Source organism: Chlorocebus sabaeus, chromosome 9 (genome assembly GCF_047675955.1).
Source record: "Chlorocebus sabaeus isolate Y175 chromosome 9, mChlSab1.0.hap1, whole genome shotgun sequence".
Taxonomy (NCBI): domain Eukaryota; kingdom Metazoa; phylum Chordata; class Mammalia; order Primates; family Cercopithecidae; genus Chlorocebus; species Chlorocebus sabaeus.
This window is the reverse complement of record NC_132912.1, coordinates 135,985,681-136,012,655: the sequence shown is the minus strand read 5'-3', so window position 1 is coordinate 136,012,655 and position 26,975 is coordinate 135,985,681. Positions and strand designations below refer to the sequence as shown.

The window sequence follows — 26,975 nt, the reverse complement described above, 5'->3', positions numbered from 1 at the left end:
GCTGGTCTCTCTTCTCTCTCTCTGCCTCTCTCCTCCTTCCCTCTTGCAGAACCGAGGCCAGGAGCCCAGAGTCAGGGTTGGCACTGTGTGTGTCCCAGAAGCCCTGCTGGGCAGCTGTAAACGGGAAGGGCTGAAGCCAGGTGGGGGCTCAGGATGGGGGGCTCTGCAGGGGCCTTTTGGGTCCAGGCCCCCGAAGTGTGATGCTGGGGCTTTCTGGGTAAGGTTCTAGGTGTCCGGAGGAGTGGGGCCCCTCCCCTGCTAGCGCCCTCAAGGACCCTTCCTCTGATCTGCAGACCTCATGGAGGTGGGGGACCATGGGTGTGTGTGAGTGCGGGTGAGCCTGAGTGTGAGCATGTGTGTGTCTGAGCTCCACGTTCCCTCCTTCCCCAGAAGGCAGCCCTCAGCCTGCCAGCAGGTGGATGGAGTCCAGCAGCCCCCCCGGTGCCCACTCTGGGCCTCGTTGTGGGGGCCCAGCCCTGAGCAGAGCCTGTCCCCAGCCCCGTGCCCCACCAGGAGGGCTTGTGACCGACTGCTGTGCTCACTCCCACCCCTCGGTGGCCATCGCTGGTCGTGAGAATCACCATGTGCCTGCAGGTCAACAGTTTGCACAAGGTGGGGGCAGAGGCTGCTCCCGCGGGGGGTCTGCAGAGCGGTCTGGCAGGCAGCTGGGTCACCATCCATCGTCCGTCGTCCCCCTGGTCCCTGTGGCTCCTCCTGCCCAGCAGGGCCCACGCGTCCTTCCCCAGACGGGGGTCTTGGCCACCTCGGGGGCCGTCAGGAGGACGCTGAACAGTCTAGCAGCCCCACCTGGCCCCTCATGCTCCCCGTGCCCCTCCCCACCGCGGGCTCTGGCTTTGTCCACTCAGGTGATGGGAGATTCTCGCGCACAACAGCCAAGCTCCGCCGCACCTGGGGGTGTGTGTGGCTCATTGTGTGCGTGTCTCTCTGTGTGTGTCTGTGTGTGTCTCTGTGTACATCTGTGCCTGTGTCTCTGTGTCTGCGTCTACGTGTGTGTGTCTGTGTCTCTGTGTGTCTACATGTCTGAGTGTGTCTCTGTGTGTGTCTACGTGTGTCTGTGGGGGTCTCCGTGTGTCCCTGTCTACGTGTGTCTGTGGGGGTCTCCGTGTGTCCCTGTCTACGTGTGTCTGTGGGGGTCTCCGTGTGTCCCTGTCTACGTGTGTCTGTGGGGGTCTCCGTGTGTCCCTGTCTACGTGTGTCTGTGGGGGTCTCCGTGTGTCCCTGTCTACGTGTGTCTGTGGGGGTCTCCGTGTGTCCCTGTCTACGTGTGTCTGTGGGGGTCTCCGTGTGTCCCTGTCTACGTGTGTCTGTGGGGGTCTCCGTGTGTCCCTGTCTACGTGTGTCTGTGGGGGTCTCCGTGTGTCCCTGTCTACGTGTGTCTGTGGGGGTCTCCGTGTGTCCCTGCCGCATGTGGGTGCTGCGTGGGGTCAGTTCTGAGACTCTGGCCCTACAGACCACAGGGGTTGGAGCCAGGCGCCTACATGGGCCTGCCCAGCGACATTGAGTCTCCCCGAGGACATGGTCACTGCAGCGGCCTTCGAGGCCTCAGCCTTGCTCCTTCGCCAGCCTCCACTTGCCTACGTCCTGGGGAGAGGCCACTGGCTGGGGTTCAGAAGCCCTGTCCCCTGGCCTCCTGTGGGCAGCTCTGGGCCTCTCCCAGAGGCCTGTGTCCCAGGACACGGGGGCAGTCCCAGACCTGCGGGAGTCCCGCTGCCCGCCTGGGCCCTGGGGGGAGGCTCCCTGGTCCTAGGAGAGGGTGTCTGCTGGCCTGTGTGGTCTCTGTGTGGGCAGCTGTGGGTCTGGCCAGCTGTCCCTGAGGGGCCCTCTCCCTCCGACCCTGCACTCTTGCCCCCAAGGCTGCAGAGCCTGGCGCCTTTCCATGTGCTTGGGGGCTCTGTGGCCTGGGGAAGGCTCTGGGCCTCACTATGTGGACCAGCGTCCGCCTGGTGCTGGGAATCCTCAGGGAGCCCCAGCTGTGGAGGCCGCCCCAGCCAAGCAGGGCCACCTGCCCTGGGGTGGGGTCTGGTTCTCAGTGGCCGGGACAGTGTTGGGCGCGCTGGCTGGGGGTTCTGAGAGCCCTGTGAGCCAGGAGGCTGCGGTGTAGACTGCTTATTGCTGAGCCGGGCAGGCCCAGGAGGGAGAGGTGGCCCCTTCCCTGGACAAGCAATTCTTGCTCACGTGTGCTTTCCAGGCCCTTGACGCAAGCAGAAGCGCATGGGGAGATAAGGGCTGGAGGAGGGCGTGTGGACAGGCTGGCCCCATCCCAGCTCCCGGGCCGGCAGCCCCCGGCCCCCGGCCCTCACCACCCGCCTGCCCGCCGGGCCCTGCCTCAGCACTTCCCACAGCAGGTCTTTGTGCCCCAATCTGGCAGGTGCGGGGGTGGGACGGGGTCCTTGGCGCGGAGCAGCCCTCTGGCTGCATGTGACAGTAGCGGCCAAGGTCTCCCCTGCACATAAATGTGGACCTCGCTGGGCAGCAGCAGAACTCCAGGCTCAGAGAGTTCTCCACCGCTCCTCTGGCTCAGAGGTCTCCACCGCTCCTCCCGGCTCAGAGAGTTCTCCAAGCTCCTCCGGGCTCAGAGTTCTCCACCTTCCTCCCAGGCTCACGAGGCTCACAGGCTACCCAACGCCAGCGGCCCAGGAGGCTGGACCACAGGTAAGACGAGGCCCAAGTCCTGCCTCTGGGAACTCGGCCCTGCCTTGGCTCTGCCCTCCTCGCTCCCACAGGATCTTGGTGCCCACCAGGCCTCGGTCCCGACTTCTCCCGCTGCCCGGCACGAGACCCTCCCCCAGGACGGGCCACCTCCTGGTGCTGAAGAGCTTGCCCTCCGCAGAGCTGCCCGCAGAACCGCCCGCCGTTCCTTTTTCCTATGCATATACTTCTTTGAGGGTCTGGCCTAAAGAGGTATAGGGCATGGGAAAATGGGGCAGTGGGGTCCTCCCTAGCGGCACCGCACCGGCGGCACCTGCGTCTTGACTTGGGACTCCGCCTGCTTCCTCTCTCCTGGGCCCGGGAGCCCCGGGGCTTTGGTCCCCATGTCCTTGGGGCAGAAAGGGGCCAAATGTTCCAGAACAAGGAAAGCGTGGATGTGAGCTTTTGTGTGGGTCCGGGAAGTGTCTGGGGAGGAAGTGGTCCAGGCCTCTGCAGCCCCCCGGCTGGGACCCAGGCTGCAGAGAGCAGGGCTGGAGCGGGGCGGTGCCCCTTGGCCCGTCTGACCGGAGATGGGACTGGCCGGGCTCTGGCGCCGCCTGGTGGCCAGGGGAAGTGGGGCGGGTGCCCGGGATCTGGGCTCTGGCTGGATCCACAACTCATTCTATGGAAGTTTTCTTTGCAGAAGCTGCAGCGTGTGGGGCCCACTTGTTACACCAGCGGGAGGCGGAGGGCCGGGGCGCAGATGGCAGCGAGGCGTGGCAGAGGACGCGTGCACTCTGGTCTGCGCGCTTTTGCTGCTTTTTTTTTTTTTTTTTGAGACAGAGTCTCGCTCTGTTGCCCAGGCTGGAGTGCAGTAGCGGGATCTCGGCTCACTGCAAGCTCCATCTTCCGGGTTTAAGCGACTTTCCTGCCTCAGCCTCCCGAGTAGCTGAGACTACAGGCGCCGCCACCACGCCTGGGTAATTTTTGTATTTTTAGTAGAGATGGGGTTTCACCTTGTTAGGCTGGTCTTGAACTCCTGACCTCGTGATCCACCTGCCTCGGCCTCCCAAAGTACTGGGATTACAGGTGTGAGCCACCGCGCCCAGCCGGCGTTTGCTTCTTAACACCTTTATTACTTTTGTAATCATGGGTATAAGTTGATTTTCTGGTCAGAAATGTCAGTAGAGCTAATTTCATTTAAATGTGTGAGGTGTGGTAAAGTTTTGACAATAAATGCAAATTTTGATAAAGAGGCTCTGTCGTGCTGGTCTCCTCTCATTCATGGTGGTCGGATGTCACATTAGTCAAGCGTGGACTTGGGGGAACTTAGTTAAAAATGCATGAACATAAGGGGGTGAAATGGGTCCTGGCGCCTTGGTTGGGGGCCTGGGCTGGGCACCGGTCTGGGGCCACCCTCCTGATGACCAGGGTCGCTGGAACAAGTCCAGAGCCTGGGACCGGCTGGCAGTGTTGGGAGAGCCCAGAGGGACGGTTTGTGAGGGTGGGGGGCACTGGTCTGCGTTGGTTGGGGGTCCTGTGGCTTCCCAGCCTCCACAATGGCCAGGCTGGGACTGTGGTCTTGACTTCCCGCTGAAGAAAAATGGACAGGGGGGGTCCCTCATCAGGCTGGTTTAAAGAATGACTGTCAGTTGCTGTCTTAAAAGGAGGCCTGAATGGGAGGCCGGGAGACCCCACCCTCCAGCCAGAGTCCTCGCCAGCCGGCAGGGCCACACCCAGGTCTTTGAAGGCCGCAGCCTTTGCCACCAATGAGCCCAGCAAACGGAACAATGAGCCGGCTGAGCGGGAGGCCTCCAGGTGCCCTTATCGGGGCTGCCTCCCCTGGCCGCGTCTCCTCTCCAAGCCTAGCACTAATCTCATCTGATAGTCACCTCCCACCTCCCTCACAGCCAGCAGCCTGCGTGTCCGAGGGGAAAGCTCGGGCAGCAGGCCGAGGGGTGGGTGCCTCCAGCTGGCAGGGCTGCAGGTCACATGTGGAGGGGCAGCCACGCCCCCCACCCCCATGAGCTGGACTGCTCCCCCAGCCCCCTGGGGAACGGTGGAGGTTGACCCTGCTCAGGAGTCTCTTCCAGGCCTTTGAGTCACTCTCCACAGGACACCTTAACATAGGGTTTTAAATCTGCACAGACTAAAGCAGGTGTCACCTCACTGTGCTGTGTGGACACTCGGCAGCTACAGACGGCGTCAGCCGAATGGCGGATGCAGGCACAGCTGGATCCAGGGAGCCAAAGGCTCTGCCTCACTCTGTGCTCGTACCCTACCCGGCTCTGTTCCTCTGCCTCGCTCTGCCTCGCTCGTACCCTGCCTGGCTCTGTCCCCGCAGGGCTGCGTGTCATCAACAGCACCTGCTGGGCTGTGAGAGGAGAGGCCCCTGCTCTCCAGCATGGTGGCCATTTCCCCAGAAGAGCTGTGGTTCTGGGGGCCATGCCCTCCCTGGGCTCTGGGCTGGCTGAGCTGGGCCGTGCACCCTCGCCTGTACCGCAGGGCGGGCGGCTTCCTGGGCAGGGAGAGGGGTGAATTCCTCCCAGGAAGATGGGCAGGGCTCCTAACTGCCAAGACCACGCAAAGGTGGCTGTCCAGGCTTGCCAAGACATGCCCACGTATCAGGTCCAGCTGCTGAGACCCTGCCGAGGACACTGGCAGGAGCACAGGGGCCAAGATGGGGCTGGAAGGCGCCCCAGAAACAGAGGCATCCTGACCACACCCTGAGGCTGTTGTCCCGTGAACGGCAGGTGGGGACTGTGGGGGAGTGGCTCACTGTGGCTTCTGTGGACAGCCAGTCTGGGAATGAGGGTCCTCCTGGCCTGGGAAAAAGAGGAAGCCCGCTGAGGCCTTGGGGAGTACTCAGAAGCCCCGGGAGTCCTCTGAGATGCTGACCGCCGCCCTGGGCCACCAACGGAATCTTTCTGAGGTGGGAGTGGCAGAGCCTCCCAGCCAGGCTGCAGAGCCAATGGGGGAAGGCCAGCGTTTCTGGGTGGTGGCCCCTGAGCATACCAGGTACTTTCTGTTTTTTGAGACAGTGTCTTGCTGTGTTGCCCCGGCTGGAGTGCAGTGGCACAATCTTGTCTCACTGCACCCTCTGCCTCCTGGGTTCAAGTGATTCTCCTACCTCAGCCTCCTGAGTAGCTGGGACTACAGGTGCCTTCCACCACGCACAGCTAATTTTTGTATTTTTAGTAGAGACGAGGTTTTCACCATCTTGGCCAGGCTGGTCTCAAACTGACCTCGTTATCTACCCGACTCGGCCTCCCAAAGTGCTGGGATGACAGGTGTGAGCCACCACGCCCGGCCCAGGTAATTATTCTTTTACTGGGGGCTGTGCAGGGTCCCACCAAACACCCCTAAAGCGGGCCGAGACCTGCTTTTGTTCAGTGAGCCCACTTTGCTCCAGGGGTCCTGGGGTAGCCTAGGAGGCCCTGAGCACTCTGCCATTTCCTCACGGCTTGGAAGCCAACAAGTCTGGGCTCAGATTGGGAGCAAGTGCCAGGCCTTGGAAGAGACGCTGGGGCCAGCTAGGGGCCGAGTCCAAGCAGCCCCTCCCTGCAGTTTCCTGGATAGTCTCAGGCGCAGAATCTAAACGAGAAGTGCACGAGCCCCGCGGACTCCCCACACAGAGGGCAGTGGATATTCTGCCATATTTATGTCATGCTGTGTTTTGAACCCTTTGAATGTCAGTTTCAAATCTGAGGCCCTGAGTGCTGCCTCTGGAGACAGGGTTTCTCCACACCTGAGGACACGGACCACTCCCCAGCACTGTCCTGAGCCCCTCGGAATCGTCCCCACCAGCTGTGCAGGGCCGTGCTTTCCCACACTTCTTCGTCACGGCTCATGCGTGCGTCTGCGGCTGTGTCGCCCCGGCCTCTGCACCAAGGGCACCCCGCCCTCTCCCAGAGGCTTCTGCAGGAGCCCGGCTGAGTCCCCTGGGAGTGCCCGAGGGTTCCTGTCCACTGGAAGTTAGATGTGGAGGTTCCCAGAGATTCTTGGCAGGACTATTTCATAGCAACTGCCCCTCCTACCCAATCCTGCGGGGAAGGAGCCGGCACAGCCCTTGGCCCCATGTGGCTGAACAGCTCAGAGGGAAAGGAGGGTGAGCAGGAGCCTGGCGGCATCCAGCAGGCCCCGGCCCATCAGCAGCCAGACCCCCTGGCGTCCACACCCAGGCCCACAGCCTCTCTGTCCTGACAGCCGCTCGGGTTACATACAGAGAGGACAAGGCAGTGACAAAGGGTGTCTGGGGCTTGGGAGAGACACAAGACACACGTTCACTACACACGACACGCACAGCACACACGTCCTACACAAAACACGCACAGCACACACGTCCTACACACGCACAGCACACACGTCCTACACAAAACACGCACAGCACACACGTCCTACACACGCACAGCACACACGTCCTACACAAAACACGCACAGCACACACGTTCTACAGAAAACACGCACAGCACACACGTCCTACAGAAAACACGCACAGCACACACGTCCTACACAAAACACGCACAGCACACACGTCCTACACAAAACACGCACAGCACACACGTCCTACACAAAACACGCACAGCACACACGTCCTACACAAAACACGCACAGCACACACGTTCACTACACATCCACACACAGCACACACGTCCTACACAAAACACGCACAGCACACACGTCCTACACAAAACACGCACAGCACACACATTCACTACACACACGTTCTACACAAAACACGCACAGCACACACGTCCTACACAAAACACGCACAGCACACACATTCACTACACACACGTTCTACACAAAACACGCACAGCACACACGTCCTACACAAAACACGCACAGCACACACATTCACTACACACACGTTCTACACAAAACACGCACAGCACACACGTCCTACACAAAACACGCACAGCACACACATTCACTACACACACGTTCTACACAAAACACGCACAGCACACACGTTCACTACACACACGTCCTACACAAAACACGCACAGCACACACGTCCTACACAAAACACGCACAGCACACACGTTCACTACATGACACACGCGTAGCACACGTTCACTACACACCCACACACAGCACACATGCTCTACACGACACATGCAGGGCACACACGTTCACTGCACAAGCACACACGACACACACGGTGCACATACACAACACAGTAGACACATTCACTACACATGCACACAGGACATATGCACACATGCTACGTAGGACACGGCACATTCATTACACATGCAGAACACACACGATACACAGTAACACCACATGTGCATACACTACACACGCACACACCCCACATCCAGAGCACAACACACAATCCTCATACATGACACGCACTCACACCACACACATCACACGTGACACACCCACAGGTGACTCAGCTTCAGCAGAAATCATTGAGGAGCTCGGGAGGGGCGTCTAGACACAGCTGTTTTCTGATGCATCTTGGCCACACTCCAGGACTTTCTGCCTCTCACTCAGAGCTGGACCCTGAGGGCCCCCGTCCTACCCCCCAAGCCCTGCCCTCCGGCTCGTCCGGCCACAGCCCTTGTGCCCAGCTCTGCTGAGACCTCCTCACAGAGGCTGCTCTAACCGCCTTCCTCTGCCCGGGGCGTGTGGTGTCTGCCCCGCCGCCCTGCGGCCCCCGTCATGTCAGGACCCCCCATGCCTGTCAGATGTCCACCTGGGGATGTTGAGTGGGGTGGGGCCGAGAGCAGCTGGGGTACTGTGCTTGTGGGGGCAGCTGGGGGCATCCAGGAGCAGAGGACTTGCCAAACTTGGGGCCTGACATCCAGCGGTCAGTCAGAGGACCCCAGGGGAGAGCGGGAAACGGGCTGCGGGGATTCGAGGAAGGCCCCGCCGCCTAGTGACGCAGCAGGTGGGTGGAGTAGGGCTTGGGGGCATCTTGGTCTTCAAGGTCCACTCAGATACCAGCAGCCCATGGGGCCTGGGCCAAGTCCCTACAGCCCCGGGTAGGGGACATGGAGGGAAGTTTGGAAATCACTGGTGGCAGAGCCTTCCCTGCGCCTGAGGGCCTTGTGGACCCCCCCGGAACTCAGGGTCTAGGTCCTTGCTGGGCACTTGGAGCCCGCCCCGCTCCTCAGCCTCCAGGACTTTGTCCTTTTCCAGAGCTTCTCATCTGCAGGATGGAGCCAGGGCCCTAAGAAGGTCCAGGTGTGGCTCTGAACAGGCCCAGCTCTGGCCCAATGGGCTGTCCACCTTGTAGGGCCCAGCGTGCTGACAGGACCTCAAGACACCCCCGGGTCAGGGCCCTTACTCACTGGGGGAGTTCAGGGCCAAGACTGTGTGGTTTGCGGCCCAGGGCCACACAGGGGACCGGAGAGCAATCCCTAAGGGCGGTGAGGGGCACTTGTACATTTATCACGGACGTGCCCCCATCCACATCCACAAATCAGTGCTGTCCAGGCCCCACCAGGAGCCCCTGTCCAGCCACTGCCCTCCGAGGGCCTCGCCCAGGCTTCCCTCACATGGTCACTCACCAGGACGGACGCACAGCAGCTGTTCTCCTCTTACCTGACGTTGTATTATAAAATCACATCCAGTTGTAAACACTTCCAACAAGGCAGAAGCGAGCAAGGGGAAAGTGGAACTCGCTGTGGACGTGGCTGCAGGACTACACTTCTGCTCCCGTTGGGGTGCCCGGGTGGGTTTCACAGGTCGCAGTCCTGCAGGCTGAACCTGTCTGCCTGGGCGCCCCGCGCTGCCTGCCTCCTGGGCACTCTGGGGCGACGTGGACGGATGCTCACTTGTCTAAGGTTCCATGCATGCGTCAGGAGTCTGCACCAAGAATGGTCCATCGATGGGGGAGTTCTCCCCGGGAGGGGCTTCCCAGCCTCCCATTCTGGGCACTTCCAGACCTTCTGCAGGAAGTGCTGTCCTTGAGTCATTCTGTTTTGTCCCAAGGCTGCTGTGAGGAGGGGGCAGGTGAGCTCGTGCTGGAGGGTAGGGACCTGCCGGACAGCTTCAGTCCAGGCACAGCCACAGGTCCCAGCTGCCCCATTTTCCCCGGCCGGTGAAGAGCAGCCCCCAGCAGGCTGTGCGCAGTCCCGGCTCACGCACGGCCCAGAGCGCACTGCAGGGCCCCAGCATCCCCACCTTCGTTTTCACCTGTTCCCTCCTGCTTTCCAGCTTTGGAGTGCTTGCTAAGAGGGACTTGAACCACAAGGCTGTAAACATGACACCTGCCTTCCCTTCCAATCCCTCCTGGTTTTCTTTCTGACACACAAAGCTTACAGCCTTTACTGTTTCCAACTGGAAAACCAGTTTTTCCAACACTTTTTAAAAAACAAATGATCCTTTTATCGTACACTGAAAGCCCTACCCATGACAAGCCCACTTCTGCATCTGACTCTGTTCACTGACCCTTCATTTACTTCCTAAACCAACCCTTTTGGTAACTTTCAGTGAAGAGAATATGTTCTCAGGGCGGGGCGTGGTGACTCATGCCTGTAATCCCAGCACTTTGGGAGGCCGAGACGGGCGGATCACGAGGTCAGGAGATCAAGACCACCCTGGCTAACACGGTGAAACCCCGTCTCTACTAAAAATACAAAAAACTAGCCGGACGAGGTGGCGGGCGCCTGTAGTCCCAGCTACTCGGGAGGCTGAGGCAGGAGAATGGCGTGAACCCGGGAGGCGGAGCTTGCATTGAGCCGAGATCCGGCCACTGCACTGCAGCCTGGGCGACAGAGCGAGACTCCATCTCAAAAAAAAAAAAAAAAAAAAAGAGAACTGATGAAATACCATTTCAACCATCTCATCCATCATTTTATGTAGTTAAAGTTTACATCGTTGTCCATAACATGAATATCTTCTTCTCTTCAAGAGTAAAAGGCATAAATAACGGCATCTCAAACTTTTGAAGAATAAAGATCGTGAATAACCCCCCAAAGAAGGTCAGTTTGTTTGTTTTTTTTGTTTTTTTGTTTTTTTTGAGACGGAGTCTCACTCTGTCGCCCAGGCTGGAGTGCAGTGACGCGATCTCTACAAGCTCTGCCTCCCGGGTTCACGCCATTCTCCTGCCTCAGCCTCCTGAATAGCTGCGACTACAGGTGCCCGCCACCACTCCCGGCTAATTTTTTTTGTATTTTTAGTAGACACAGGGTTTCACTGTGTTAGCCAGGATGGTCTCGATCTCCTGACCTCATGATCTGCCGGCCTCGGCCTCCCAAAGTGCTGGGATTGCAGGCCTGAGCCACCATGTCCAGCCCAAGGTCAGTTCTTTACCCTTGGCATTCACTAAAGTCCAGAGATAATGACGTTCAGTATGTACTTAATGATAGGCAAGATGAAAGACTAGAAAGAGAGAGAAGGCGTAACCTCCCGTGTGTGTGTCTGTGTGTCGCTCTCCCTAAACTCTTCCCATTTATTCCAGGAAAAGTGTCCTGAATTCTTCAATTTACATACACTTCTCATACTCCAACCCTGAGGTCAGAACAGGAGCGAGCATCTCTTCCCGTGAAGCCAGCTCCACAGTTTCACAGTTAATTGATTTAATGATGCCACCTGACCAGGGCTTGTCCAATCATTGTACCTAATTCTTTAGCTACAATGACTGGTCTAGCTTTGAGCATATGACCTAATCCAATCCAATTTGAAACTCCCCCAGGGTTTTACAAAATGAAGCTAAAAGCTGGAATTTTTTTCCTTTCTCCTTAGATAGGTATGAGGATATAAGCACTGATAATGTCTGAAATCATGCTTTTAACCTTGCCAAAAAACAGTCTGAGATAACTTGTTCAGAACATAACAGAAAATGAGAGGTAGAATCTCAACTGTTCTAATTTTCTCTTCCCTCTGATTGAGGCATTCTGTAGTTTATGTGGGCCAAATAATTCCCTGTGTTGCTTAAGTACATTCAAGTTGAATGTCTTGCATTTACCACCAAAAGTGCTCTGGCTAATACAGTTATTGAAAAAAAAATGTGCTTATCAAATGTTTATGATTAAGGGTAATATAGCGATAATTACTTTGTGTGACAGCAAATGACAATCACATCAAGTAAGAGCACAATAGGATTCATAGATGTGAATAAAACACTCACTGAGGTTGATTCTTTTTCCTCTTAATTTTATTCTGTTTTCTTTCTCATCTGCAAATAATGGATCCTAATATATAGTCCACAGTGAAGGTATTAACCAAGCGTGTTTTAGGAGGAAGAGCCTATGGCACGCATCACATACCTTCTGAACATTGTCATGTCCTGAGCATCGCTCTGGAGTCAGAGATACGCATTATTTGCATCCCAAATACACAGGATGGACTCTGCAAATTCAGGCAAGGTGCTTAAACTCTCTGATCATCAGCTTTTGTTTTGTTTTATTTGTAGAATGAGGATAATAATCAGTACTTCAAAGGTTGTTATGACAGTAAATTGCCATAAAGAAGTCATGGTACTTAAATGCACTCCATAAACTATAATAATTTCCGTTATTCTTCCTCCTTTCTTTCCTTTCATTCATATAACAAAGATGTATTAAGTTACTGTTGAGTTTCTGCTATTGGCCAGTCACTGAGTTCTCCATGGTACTAAACACCGGAGATTCAAAAAGAATGTTATTTCTCTTCCTCTTAAAATGTATATAGTTGGATAAGAGGTAATAAATAAGTAAAAATATAATAGTACATAACTACGTGTGCAATAAAAAGCTGTGTAGATTATAATGGGAACAGAGAAAGGAGTGGTTAATCTTCCTGGCCAATAAAAGCCTCTTGAAAGAGAATGTAGGGTATATGTAATTTAATTACGGAAGTATCAGAAAGGATGCAGGATTTCTGGGGCAGAGTTGAATGAGCGTAGCCACTTAGATCCTGCCTAAAGAGTGGCAACAGTTCCTTAGAACACCAATAGCAGTGGATATAACTTTCGGATTAATTTGTTTACAATGATAGTAAAATGGTATAAAGTTTACATTTCAGAATTTAAATATAATCATTCTTAAGAGGTATTTTATCATTTTAATCAAATCTGGAGTTAGTTAATTCTCTCTTATCTATTATCCAATACAGATTTCTCTGTTATCTATTATCCAATATAGGAAGCTGCTCTGGGGATTCTTCTTTACTGTTAGTTACATGTACACAATAAAGTGAATACTGTTATTGTTTCGCAGTACTGGAGATATTGAGTTCAGAATTTGCACTGTTTTGTGATATAAATGCAAATATGCTAGTTGATTCCATTTTGAGTTATGAACCAGTAAACTGTTCTTGTTTTTATTAGAAAAAGAAAATATTTTATTTCAGTGTAGAATTTTGTAGGCAGAAATTTAGTTAATAATATTCTTGAAACTTCTACCTCTACATAATATGCAATATGTTTTTCTTTTTTATTTTCATTTATTTGAGACAGAGTGTCACTCTGTTGTCCAGGCTGGAGTGCAGTGGCGCCATCTCAGCTCACTGCAACCTCCACCTCCCAGGTTCAAGCGATTCTCCTGCCTCAGTCTCCAGAGTAGCTGGGATTACTGGCGCCCACCAACATGCCTACCTAATTTTTGTATTTTTAGTAGAGATGGCGTTTCACCATGTTGGCCAGGTTGGTCTCGAACTCCTGACCTTGTGATCCTCCCGTCTCAGTCTCTCAAAGTGCTGGGATTACAGGCATGAGCCACCGCACCTGGCTGACTATTGGTGAAATTTTAATGGGGGCTTGAGAATTAGATGCAAGAATATGTTAATAATTTTCTGGTTTTGTTTGTTGTATTGTGCATGTATTGCATGTGTGTGTGGGGGGGCACACATATTACTGTAATAGATTTGTAATATATAGAATTATATATCTGTATATACACATATAGACACACAATTGTGTTTGTAGAAAATATATATGAAAGGAGAGTTTTTCAACTTTGGCACTATCGCTTTTCACATTGGGCCATTTAATTCTTTGTTGTGGGCATTTCCTGTGAATTGTAGGATGTTTAGCGACTTGCTTTGCCTTTAATAACTAAATGACGGTAGCACCCTCCTCACACCATTCCCCAGACTAACAACTAAAACTATCTTGAGATATTATCAGATGTTTCATGGAGGGCAAAACTCTCCCTGGTTGAGAATCACTCTACTACAGTATTTGGAGATGACAGAGCATCGGGTTCATTTCTATATGTTGTTCAAATATCTTTCAAAGTTGAATGTAAAATTAAGACATTTTCAGAAAAATTAAATGGGCTAATTTGTCACCAGCAAATCCATACTACAAAACATGCTAACGGCAGTTTTTTGGCCTGAAGGGAAATAACATCAAATCTAAACTCCAAATTAGAAGAAATTAAAAGCATAGAAATGATAAGTATATGAGTAACAGGAAATACTTTATCTGTCAATTTCATTGAAGGGAAACTGAGTATTTAAGTTGAAAAAGATATCACTTTATTGTGGGGTTTATGATGTGCACAGAAAAATTTATACTAAAAAAATCACAAAAGACAGAGGGGGATAAAGGAAATGTTATGGTCATCAGTTTTTGTTGTTGTTGTTGTTTTTAATAGACTTTCTTTTTTAGGGCAGTTGTAAGTTCACAGCAAAATTGAAAGAAACCTACAAAGATTTCTCAGACATCATTGTGTTCACACATGCACAGCCTGACCCTTTGTGGTCATTCTCCTGTGGAGTGTCACATTAGTTACTGCCGATGAACCTGCATTGCATATCCTTATCACCTAGGTCCATAGTTTACACTAGGGTTCACTTTTGCTGTCATACGTTCTATGAGTTTGGGTAAATGCATATACCAGTATCGTATCATGCAGAATACTTTTCTGCCCTAAAAGTCCTCGGTGCCAATGAATAGGATAGGTGGAGCACAGATCACGTTTTAGTAAAATGTTGCCTTGTTTTGATTTGACAAAGTAGCCATCGCTATCCATCACTGGAGAGAATGTAAACATAGAAAAAGGATTTTTCACGTTGTATATGAAGTTTTTTTTACATTATATATGAGGTTGTAAAAAATTACCTGTAAGTAAAATGTAGATTAGTTAAGCATAAGTTGATGATGATTATCATACAATTAACTCAATACAAAAGCAATGCAACTAACTCATCTATGCAATTTAAAATGAATACTTAAAATGCAATTAAGCAAAAATAAGAGAAGAGAAACAAACAGATTGTACAGTTTTTAAAACTGGCAACACCTTTCATTTAACATATTGATGAACTAAATCATCCAAGTAAAGGCAGAGATCGTCATATTAGACATCTAATGTTGTCTACCAGAAACATACATTAAACATAAAGACACAGATAGGTGAAAAGTCAACCTATAGGAAAAGATAAACCATATACACAGCAAGTATAAGGAAGCTTGTGCGGCTGTATTAGCAAAATGCAATGTAGACTGGAAAAGAGGGTGCATTATAAGAGAAAATGGGGGCATTTCATAATTATGAAATAACCAATTCATCAGAGGACAATAATATTCCAAAAGGGACACCCACTTAATAATAAAGCCTCATAATTCATGAAGGAAAGTAAGCAGAACTGAAGGGAGAAATGGATAAATGACAATAATAATTAAAGATGTTAACATCCCTCTGTTCATCACTGATAGAACAGTGAGACAAACCAATCATATGGCTATAGAATATTTCAACTTCATTATAAATCACCTTGATCTTATTGACATTTATAAAAACTACACTTAAAATGCTGAATATACATTGTTTTCTTATGTATTGAAAGCATCGCCAACATAGGCCAAATGCTGAATCAAAGAGTAAGTTTAAATGAATTTATGTTTTAGATTTTATAGAATATATTCTCTGATCACAATAAAATTTAATTTGAAATCAATGACATGAGATACACAGGAAATCCCCAAATAGTTGTAAATAACATGAAAAACTAACTAACTCATAGTTCACAAAAGAAATCAAAAGATAATTTAGAAAAAATATAATCAAGGAAAACAGTATATTGAATAAACATCTGCACCTAGATGTTTATTTCAGCAGTATTCATAATAGCCAAGATATGGAATCAACCTAAGAGTCCAACAACAGATGAATGGTTAAAGAAAATGTGGTATATCGGGCGGGCACGGTGGCTCACACCTGCAATCCCAGCACTCTGGAAGGCCAAGGTGTGCAGATCACTGGAGGTCGGGAGTTCAAGACTAGCCTGGCCAACATGGCGAAACTCCATTTCTACTAAAAATATAAACATTAGCTGGGCATGGTGGCACATCCCCAGCTACTTGGGAGTCTGAGGTGGAAGAATCACTTGAATCCGGGAGGCAGAGGTTACAGTGAACCAAGATCATGCCATTGCACTCCAGACCAAGACTCCATCTCAAAGCAAGAAAGAAAGAAAGGAAGAAAAGAAAAGAAAAGAAAAGTTATACATACATACATACACAATGAAGTACTATTCGGCCATAAAAGAGAAGGAAATCTTGTCCTTCACAGCAACATGCATGGAAATGGAGGATATAATGTAAGTGAAATGAGTCAAGAAAAGAAAGGTAAACATTACAGCTTCTCACTCATTATGGAAGCTAAAATATTTTGATCTTATAGAAGTTAAAAGTAAAACAGAGGATGCTAGAGGCTGGGAAGTGTAAGAGGAAGGAAGGGATAGGAAGAGATTTGTTAAAATATTCAAAATTAAAGCTAGATAGGAATAATAAGTTCTAATGCTCTATACCACTATGGTATGACAATAGTAACAATAATATATAGTTTTGAATAGTTAGCAAAGGATATTGAATGTTCCCAAAACAAAGAAATGATGTTTGCAATGATGGATATGCTAATTACTATCATCTCATCAGGGTAATTAAATATATACACTGTGTGTATTGAAACATCACTATGTACACATAAATATGCACAATTATGATGTGTCAATTAAAAATAAAATTATAACACACCTACATATTTGTGGTGCAGAGTTAAATTGAGAGAGTAATTTATTACTTTAACTTCTTGTATTGGAAAAATACGTAGGTTTAAAAGTCAATTAAAAAAACAAATTGAAGCATAATTTGAAAAAAATAAAATAATAGAGGTAATGAAAGAAATGAAATTGGAAGTAAATAGTAAATTCACAAAGTGAAACAAATGTTACTTTGAAAAGATCAATAAAGTTGTTACATACTAGTAAGACCAAGAAAAAAGGACTGATGAAAGAAGAAATATCATTACAGAGCCTCTGTATTTAAATCATCATTATTATGAACAATTCCATACTCACGAATTTGGCAGTTTAAAGTTCTTAAAAGAGACAAATTAGCAAAGCTTATTTAAGAATAAATTGATAATGTGATTTTTTTCTGTATCTATGTGTATCCTTATATTCTAGGTTTTCTAATTTATTGGCCTATGGTTGCTCATAGTAGCCTTTAATGATCCTTAGAATTTCAACAAAGAAATTAAGAAGAAATTGAAAAATGTATTGAAGCCAATGAAAATGGCAACGCAGCATACCAAAACCTATGGGATACAGCAAAAAGCAGTAGTAAGAGAGAAATTTATACTTACAATTTCCAAGATCAAAAAAAGTGAAAAACCTCAAATAAACAACCTGATGATACATCTTTTTTTAAGTTCACTATAAATTTTAATCTATGATATAAATATTACCTAAAGATATAATTGAACATCATGTATCAGAAAATAAAACATAACAATCCAATGCAATTTTGTAAATACCTCCATGACACAAGGATTATTTTCCTCAGATTCAACCTTGTAATTGTGTTTTATTTGCTTTCTGAAAATCACACTTTATAAAGAACACAAGTAGAGCTTGTTAAAATGATTGTCACAGATGTTCTGTTTACTATTTCAGAAAACACCACATTCATTCATTCCTATAAATTTTATTCATTAATTATGAAGAATAAAATAAAATATTCCATGCTTGTCATGAAACAGCGGTTTCTTCTTCTAGTCTAATCAGGGAACTAATAAATGCTTAGTTCATGGCAAAACTTCCATTTGATTTCCATTGACTTAATTACTTCTTAGGGTCTAGCCTCATCAATGGAGAAAAAGCACTTTTTTCTTCAGGCAACAGCACATTAACAGCACTGAATAAAAAATAAGGCAAATTCAATGGTTGTCAGCATTGCTTTAGTAATTTCGAGACTATAAATAAAACTATAACCATAAACAAAAAAGTTTACTAATATCTTCTTTTCAGGAGAGTGATACATTCTGAAGGTTTCTTGTTATTCTATTGAATAGCAAGGACTTCCAAACTTAAATGTCTTAAGGCTGAAAATTAGTTATGTTCCTCAGATTTTAGCCTTATTAGTGAAATTCCAAAAGTATTATAGATTCAATTTGTCTTGAAATTATAAACTTCTAACAGATATTTTTCAAAATACATGCCTTCAAACAACTTAAATGAGAAAATAATTCATTCTTAATAATACCTGACAGTTCGTCCCTTGCTTCCCAGATGTCAAACGTGAATTCAAAAAATAGGTCTTCCTGTTCACAAAATAGGTTTTCCTGTTCAAGAAATAAAGTTTCTGCCCTTTTAAAAACTTGTTAGGATTTCATGTGCCAAAATGTTGAAAACTGCACATATTCAAACGTAGTTCCCATAGGAACACATACTCCTCACCTCTCACACCTTTGAAGACACAGGCGACAGGCAATATAAATGTTCCCTTCTTTCCAGCTGATGTTAAATGGTTCAGTTTGCTTCATGGGATTATCGGATACAGGGTTAAATTTTCATTTTCCATTACTCTATCTAGTAAAATTGAACTTAAATTAGGTAGAATACTATCAGAAGAATTACACAGTGATTGGTAAACTGCCCTAAATAATCAGGCTTTTTATTTATAATTCCCTTTTTAATGTTGTCATTTGACAATTGCTTCAATCTTCAGGCCAAAGAAAATGAGGTGCCAGGCTATATTAATTAAAATATTCCACAATAAAAGAAAATGCAAACCCTGAAAATAACTTCGGTGCTATAGACATTTAAAAAGTTACAATTGTTAAAACTCTGAATAAAAAGATCTTGAGAACAGGTACATTTCAAAACAATATTTTACACACTGGAAAAAAGTATTTTTCAAATAACATGATATATGGTTTACATATTTCAGTCTTAGTGTTTTTTTTTTTTTTTTCCTGCAACACTGTTTTGCATTAAAGTCTCTCATATGGTTTACTAGATGGGTTCCTGACTCACTGTCCCAGTCTTGGATCTCAGCCACACTGGGTTTAGCTGACAGATGTCATGACCATCAAGACTGATAGTTCCAGAAGCAGGGTCCTACAACCTCAGCAGGAGCGAAAGCACTGTTGATTTGCCAGAACCACTTGGGCCAACCAGTGCCGTGACAGATCCTGACGGAATGGAAAGGCTGAAATCCTGAAATACGGGCACCTCTGGGCGAGCCGGATAGGCAAAATGCACGTTCTTAAACTCCAAAGCACCCTGGAAGCTTTTCTCATTGAAGGTGAGCCCTTTGTTAAAAGGCAGCTTGGGCTTTCTCTCCAGGAGCTCCCAGAGGCGCCCTCCGGCACCCAGTCCTTTCAATCAGCTCTGAGTAGAAAGAGCTCAGACTTTCGATGCTTGCTTATTCCACCCCAGAAAGCATACATTAACCCAGAAAGCGCACATTAGAAAGGAAGAGGGTCCACCCACGGTCATGTGGGCACTGCCCATCAGCAGCCCTCCTTTGTACGGGACAGAAAGTACGGTCAGGTTTCCGCAGAGCCTAGTTGCTCCAAAGAAGCCAGCCAGAGTCATGCCTCTTTCCTTGCTAACTGCATCACATGGTCCACTTTGCTGGCATGTATCTCTTATTTCAGTCGTTTCTTTCCCAAAACCTCAAACAGTTCTTACACTGCCAATACATTCCTCAGCTAGCTGAGTGGCTTGTGCCAGGGAATCCTGGGTGACTTTGGTCAGTTTCCGTAGCTATCGTCCATAAATTACAGCCATGATTGACACTGGAGGCACCGCTCCAAACAAAGGTGGGCAGATTAGGTGAGACAAAAACCATCATACTGATGCCTACAGAAGCCTGGGCCCCGGCCCTGAGCCCATCTGAGAGGTTTTCAGTCACTGAGCGCCCCACGAGCGCAGTGTCTCCTGAGAGGCGGTTAATCAATTCTCCTGTGCGAGTCTTGTCAAAGAAAGCAACCCTGCCTCCGAAGGGAGAAGAATGAAGTTCTCAGCCTGGAGTTTGCAAGCGGTAGACACGAATGGCATTGGCGGCAGCACCACACAGAAACACGCCACTGAGCCCAAGGCAGAGGCGGGTCAGGTTGTCGCTGCAGTCCACAGTGGGGCTGGTAGAGATGACATCGATGACCTGAGCCGGGAAGAAGGGGGAAGACATGGAGCTAACACGACATCGTGAGAAATCCAACCGCAGCTGCCAGCCTCGGGCGCTCAGGTTACACCAGCTCCAGGAGCTTCGTGGCCTCAGACTCAGGCCGCTGCGTCTCGTCCCCGGGAGGCGCCTCCAGCCGGTGCCGCAAGCCCTCTTTTCCCGCCCAGGCAGCGGCGGTGGGACCTGGGAACCCCGCGCGGGGGCGCCAAGGAGCGCCCGGCCCGGCTCCAGAGCCCTGCACCTGCAGCTGCCCGCCAGAGCCCACAGCCCCAGGAGCCGCGCCGCCCCGCGAGCCGCCCTACCCCGCCCCAGCAGCAGCTCCTCCAGCGGCGCGCGGCTCCAACCCCCGGAGCAGCGCCGTCCCCGCGCCCTATAGCGGCTCCGGCCTCAGGCCAGTGAACTGCCACAGGGACCGGGGCGCGGTGGCCCAGCCCATGCGCAGGATACCGGCAGGAGCCGCCTGGGCTCGGCGGGACCGTGGGGCCGTCACATCTTAAAGAACTAGAAAAGCAAGAATAAACCAGACCCAAAATAAGTATACAAGAAAGGAAAGAGTAAAGGTAAGAGCAGAAATTAATGAAATTGAAATAAAAAAAAATCAACAAAATGTAAACTTCATTTTTTAAAAAAGATAAACCAAACCACTAACCTTTAGCCCCCCACCCACACACACACAGAAAAAGAAAAAAAAAAAAAACTAAATAAAATCAGAGATGAAAAAGGGGACATTATCATTGATTCTGTAGAAATTCTAAGGATCATTAGCGGCTAGTAGGAGCAACTACAGGCCAATACATTAGAAAATCTAGAATAAATGGATACTTTCCTAGACACATCCAATCTAGCAAGAATGAACCATGAAGAGCTCCAAAACCTGAAAAGACCAATAAGTAATGAGATGGAAACAAAACATCTCCTAGGAAAGGCCGGGCGCGGTGGCTCCCGCCTGTAATCCCAGCACTTTGGGAGGCGGAGGCCCGTGGCAGGAGATCACGAACATCCTGGCTAACACGGTGAAACACTGTCTCTACTAAAAATACAAAAAAAATTAGCTCGGCATGGCGGCGGGCACCTGTAGTCCCAGCTACACGGGAGGCTGAGGCAAGAGAATGGCGTGAAGGGGAGGCAGAGCTTGCAGTGAGCCGAGATCGTGCCACTGCACTTCAGCCTGGGCGACAGAGCGAGACCCCGCCTCAAAAAAAAAAAAAAAAAAAAAAAAATATATATATATATATATAAGCTATACAAAATCTGTGTGATTCTAAATTAAAAAGAACAAAGTAGTAAGAAAGGTGTTCTTCAAAATCCTATTAAGTGATGAAGTGTTAAATATTAGATTAAGAGATCCCTTCATTGGTATTTTCCCTTAATGTTTTACTATAACATCTGTTGACATATTTAAAAGTTTATATTATACAACTAATGAATTAAATCTGTCTACCATGTACATTGACAGAGCATAATTTGTTTAATCATCCATCTACTACTGTTGGACCTTGAAGTGATCCTCCCTTTTTTATTATCCTGAGAGATACGTCATAATTATTTCAAAAGATTTTTACTCTATTTTAATTTATTATGTTCCTGTGTTAAGCCAAGGTTTTTGAGAAATTAAATTATACTAGCTTTACTCTAGTAACTAAATGGATTAATTCATTCAGTGAAGAGAATTCTCTTATACAGACTATAATTGAAGAATTTATAGAAAGAACACTGTCTTTGCATTCAGATTGGACTTTAAGCTCAAACTTTCCCTGGCACTATAGGAATTATGAGTTAATATTCAAATATTGTGCCCTAATCTGCAAAATAAGAGATAAAATAATCTCTCTTTGTAGGAATATTTAATGCTTTGTAGGAAGTATTAAATAACACAACTTACATAATTATCTAGTAAGAATTCTAGAACGTAACAAACAAGCCATCATAGTCTTTTTCTATCCTACCAAAGGTAAGAAAAATGACATCGTAGGGCCTGATCATCATACACAACACACTTGAAACTCCAGGTTTACTATTCTGGTATTACAGCAATTAATTCTCTGAAACTAAATTGCTTCCTGTTTTCTGAATTCTCTCCAAACTTCTCTTAGTTTCAATGTTAGAAAAATATGATTTCCTCCCCTTGGAATAGAATCACTTAAGACAATTTTATACCACACCCATTAAATGTTATTTTTTAATTGCACATAATTCCCTGACAAAATCTGAATCCCTGAATCATAGATTTCACACCATAACCTTCCCTAAAGGCTCATTAGCATATGCATCAAAAAAAGAATGAACTATTTCCTAATGTCCACTTCTAAACTGATTAATATTTCAAAAAGTCAATTTTCATTTTACCTTTTATGTCATATATTCATAAGAATTTTTCACATATATAAAATTTTGTAGAGTATATTCAGTATATGTTTCAAAATGTCTTTGGGCCATATGTATTTTGTGCTAAAGTTTCTCTTTATAAAAAAAAAAACAAAGCAGGAGATGAGAGTTTTTATGTGTGGGAAATGAATTCAATTATTATTTTCTAAGGGAGATTAGAGAGGAAAATACATTTTCCAGTTAATTCTGTGACCAACAAAAGTAAGCAATATAGCTGAGAAATTCATCTGAGCTGACAGTTGATTATATATATAATTTTTTTCTAACAGACCCACAACCAATGAGACAGTTATAGTTTCACCAAGTCAAATGTCAGCCAGAGGACTTACAGTTTTGACACTTGGCAAGGCAAAGCAAAGAAAATGTGAAGGATCCTCATGTACTTGTTAGCCTGAAAACTTAGTGTCAAAAAAGCACTATTCATCATTGGCTGTCAAACACAGGATAGTTCTCTGTCACTGGAACTTCTGCAGAAAGGATAATTATGATTAAATGGCAGTGGATTTAAAATATTTCAGTAGTGGTTAAAATAACTGTTGAATACTGATGGTATAATATCAAATCAAAGGTGCAAAACTGTCCACTAATTATCCGGAGTATAAAATATCTGATCACAGCCACAGAAATTGATAAGGGCTTAATCATGCTTTTTGGAAATACAATAAAGAAGATAATCATTTTTCTACCTTAAAAAAATAAATTTTAGACCATGTCCTTCAAGGAATACAGTTTGTATTGTTGAAAATTAGCTCTGGTTATATAATTTCCTCTAGCTGTTGCTTTCAATTTATTTATCTCTATTTTCTGATTATTCCTCTAACACAAAAATACTGAGGGCTTTCTCTATGTTAGGCAGCAGCTGCAAAGCTAAGCCCTGGAATACAGAGATGTGAAACAATGCTAAAACTGGCTCAGAAACAGTTCATTGCCTCATGAATTTTTAGCTTAGTCCTATTCCCATAAACGTTTCTATGTGAGTGGCAGGGATTGGGGGGCACCTCACTCTCCTCTAGGGACAGGCCATGTCCTAAGCAGTAGTTTGAAGGTATCACTTTGGAGAATTTAGGTCTGGAGACTGTAGAAATCAGCAAGATTTCAAAGAATCATGATTACATTGCAAAGTCACACGGGCAGGAGTAGATAAGAATATGTTGTATTTCCTCTTTTGTAGTGTGAGTTAGTTGATCTAAATGTCCACTGTGTTTTCTCTATCTTTGAATTATGCATAACAGTGTAGATAGTAAAGAGCTGTCAAGAGACCATGAGATTTCAAACAAACAGGTAAAAGCATACTCCAGGAAATTGTAAAAGAACTAATTAGAGTCCACCACGTGTTCAGTGTCAGTTCAAAGACACAGAGAGATAGGTGCTCAACAGATGGAATATGTTAGAACCCATAAAAATGACCAAGATGGGAAGGCACAAAATCACCAGAGCTATAATCAATAACCAATGAATTGGTACTCTCTTCTGTCTTTCCCACTGTATTTGGGCCTTTGTAAGTTACTCAATCATGTAAGTGATAAAAAACCGTTATTCATTCTCAAGGCAAAAGAATTATATATGCTTTTGGGAAAAAGGAGGATAAGGGAAGGTTTTTAAACTTTTATAATGGGCCATACTACGTGTAGTACACAAATCTAAAATTCATTTTTTTCCCCTAGAAACAGATCTTAAACTGGCTAGAAGTAATAGATAATGTGGTTCATCAGAGCTGTATACTCTTAAATTCAGATTTTCTGAATCCATCTCACATTATCCTAGTCTCACAAGATAACTGCAAAAATGTCTTGTTGCCGAATACATTCAACAGTGAACTATACAGTTGCCTCCAAGAAATTCACTGCACATTGGTCTGTTCATTGTTTAAGAAATCTTGCAGCTAAAAACAAACAAAAACGTACCTAGTATGTTTTAAGATATAGCATCTCCAAGATTATTTGAAATGTACTTTCCTTGTTTCTCTGAATATCTCTCAAAAGAACTGTTGGAAAATATTGCTTCACATGATTGATCTTCCATTTGAGTGACCTGCATTTACACCTATGCCTATTTTGTGTAGGTGATCAATTCATTTGTCAAGAGTGCTTTCATAATCATGCATTAAAATGCACAAGATTGTCATTCCTCAAAAATGCTACTATTATCACCTGTAATTAAGTCTACCAAATTTACACTAGAAAACAAACACAGGGAGAACAATGGGTAGTTGTTAGATCACTTAGCAATCAGAGGTAAAAATTAGTAGCAGAAATGAAATTGTCATTTCTCAAATTATTTTTCAAAGGACAATGTTGCCTTATTAACTAATATTTGATTGGGGACATTTACAACCATTAATCTAGAAAAGAAATTCTTCTACTGCAGTGCACTTCCTCTACATACGTGTGTGAATGAGTGTCCATTTTGTTTAAAGTTCCAAGTTACTTATTCATTCATTAGGTAATCTTTTCACATGGAACAAAATTTTTGTGGTAATTTATGATAGTTGGAAAAAAAAGATTTGGGGGGATTATAACTCTATTTAGATATTTCTGCCTACATCTATATCATATAAAAAAAAAGTAAAATCTGTTGACTCTCACAACTTACTAGCCAAATCTTAGATGCTGGTTGAAAATGAAGATACCTGGGTTAGTTCCCAAAAACTATGATTAATTTGGTTGGGAGTAAGAGCTAGAAATCTATTCTTCATAAACTCTAGTGAATCTGATATTAGTTGGTGTGGGAAACAGGCTTAGAGAATATCGATCTATTGTAAAAAGAGCACTTTTCTTTGGACACCTGGAAAAAAGAGCATGCATTAAATGCACTCAAACTCTATCAAGAATACTTCCATAAAATAGTTCCAAAAATATATTGATATAGCATATACAATTTTGATAACTTCCAGGGTAATGCAGATAATGTTTTTAAATGAGTTCATTTGTTTTGGCTTTTCCTTCTCCCCATTTTTCACTGTATATTGTGGATCTCCCACCTTTTAAAAAATAGATGACACTTCCACTTCCCACTCCCACTAATATACTCACAGCTCCTCTTTAGTGAAAATTCTATTGAATGTTCTTGTGCTCCAACAGAAAGGAAAAACACAGTGGCACTATTAACCATACCACTGTTAATTAGCCGCATTATGTGGTCTAACATTTTTCTTTATCATTCTGAAACTGGGTTTATCTGATACGTTGACACATTCATACAATTTGAAAGAGTCAGTTGAAGTCACAAGGACCCAATATTAGCACTTTTTCAGTGAATGCAGGCAAATCAGTTATTCCATCGTAAAATTGTATTTTGCTTTTCTGTTAATATCATATTTATAAAAGTATCATGAGGATGCCAAATGCTGAAAATGGAGATGGTCTAGTAACTAGAAATCCCCACCCCAGGGAGCACATGTACGTATCTCCCTACATCCTAATACTGTGATGTGTTTTGAACACTGACATTAGAACTTCATGAAGTTTTAACTGTTGATTCTTTCCCAAGCACCATCAAGTTATGATTTAGGCAATATATGACTGAAATTAATTCATTCATCATGCATAGGCACAATCACATAAATATTGCACAAAATATGCCCCTAACTGAAACCGAGAGGTACAAAAACATAATTTCACTCTTCGTAAAGAAGTTTGTGAGGAAATATACCTGTGATTGTATAGACACGTTTCCTGATAATACACTGACATTCACAAACAGTAGATTGCACTGCAGTTTGTAAACATTTTAAGTTGCATAAACTTCCCCTTGATTTTCAAAGACAGTATGATACTGTCTCCTAAAACTCCTTTTGTTTCAACTAAGTACTCTCACATATATTTTATAATAATGTTATTTTTTTAAAAGTGTTTTCCATTCAAGGAAAAGAAGTAAATTCCAATGTCAGAGTAACCAAGGTGTTTGAAGAATAGGTATTAGCCAGAGAGGTCTAGATGGTAAAATCAATCTTCAAGCCTCAAAGAAGCTCCGTGAACAGAGAGGAATGCCAGGTGTCACACGGCTTTCCTTCACTCTAACTTATTCTTGACTACAGTCTGTATGCCTGTTCCTGGGACATTTAAACTCGTAAAGGATTTCTTATTATCTTTGCTAAATACATTAAGAAGAATGCCAGCCAGCACCCTTTTGTGTACTGGGACATGTAGTCATGTAATTAAAACAGGTAACATGAACTCTGACTTTAAAATATATTATAGATACAAATGCTCTAAGCTAGGAAAGGTTTTCCACATCCAGTCAATGATGCAAACCTTTCATTCCTCAGAAATAATACCTTTTTAGGTCATCGAAAAAGAATACAACTGCTGCAGCTCCTGATGCAATATCTTCATGAGCCCAGAGCACACACGAATCCTAAGGGAACTGCCATAGTACAGCGCTCATTCCTGGCACTGGAACAAAGGAAACACAATCTATCCTGCACATACCTGCCGGAGCAGGCCACTGTCCTCTTTGGTAAGATTTAAAAAGCTCCCCCAAAATGTTATTACTCCCATCACCAGTACACAGAGAATGGGGGAAAGGCTGTTTCCAGTTCTTGACCTTTAAACAACTCTAATGTCAGTACTCATAGTGGCATATT

General features: G+C 45.9%; 1 long non-coding RNA gene and 1 pseudogene across 1 annotated transcript; one reads left to right on the top strand and one right to left on the bottom strand.

The window, feature by feature from the left end:
- Positions 1-2,115: 2,115 nt before the first annotated feature.
- Positions 2,116-3,905, top strand: LOC140712535 (uncharacterized). Its single transcript, XR_012094138.1, has 2 exons — positions 2,116-2,673; positions 2,763-3,905. It is a non-coding gene; the product is annotated as an uncharacterized lncRNA (long non-coding RNA).
- A 14,885-nt stretch (positions 3,906-18,790) lies between these two features.
- Positions 18,791-20,491, bottom strand: LOC140712475 (ATP-binding cassette sub-family B member 10, mitochondrial pseudogene; annotated as a pseudogene).
- Between the last annotated feature and the right edge of the window lie 6,484 nt (positions 20,492-26,975).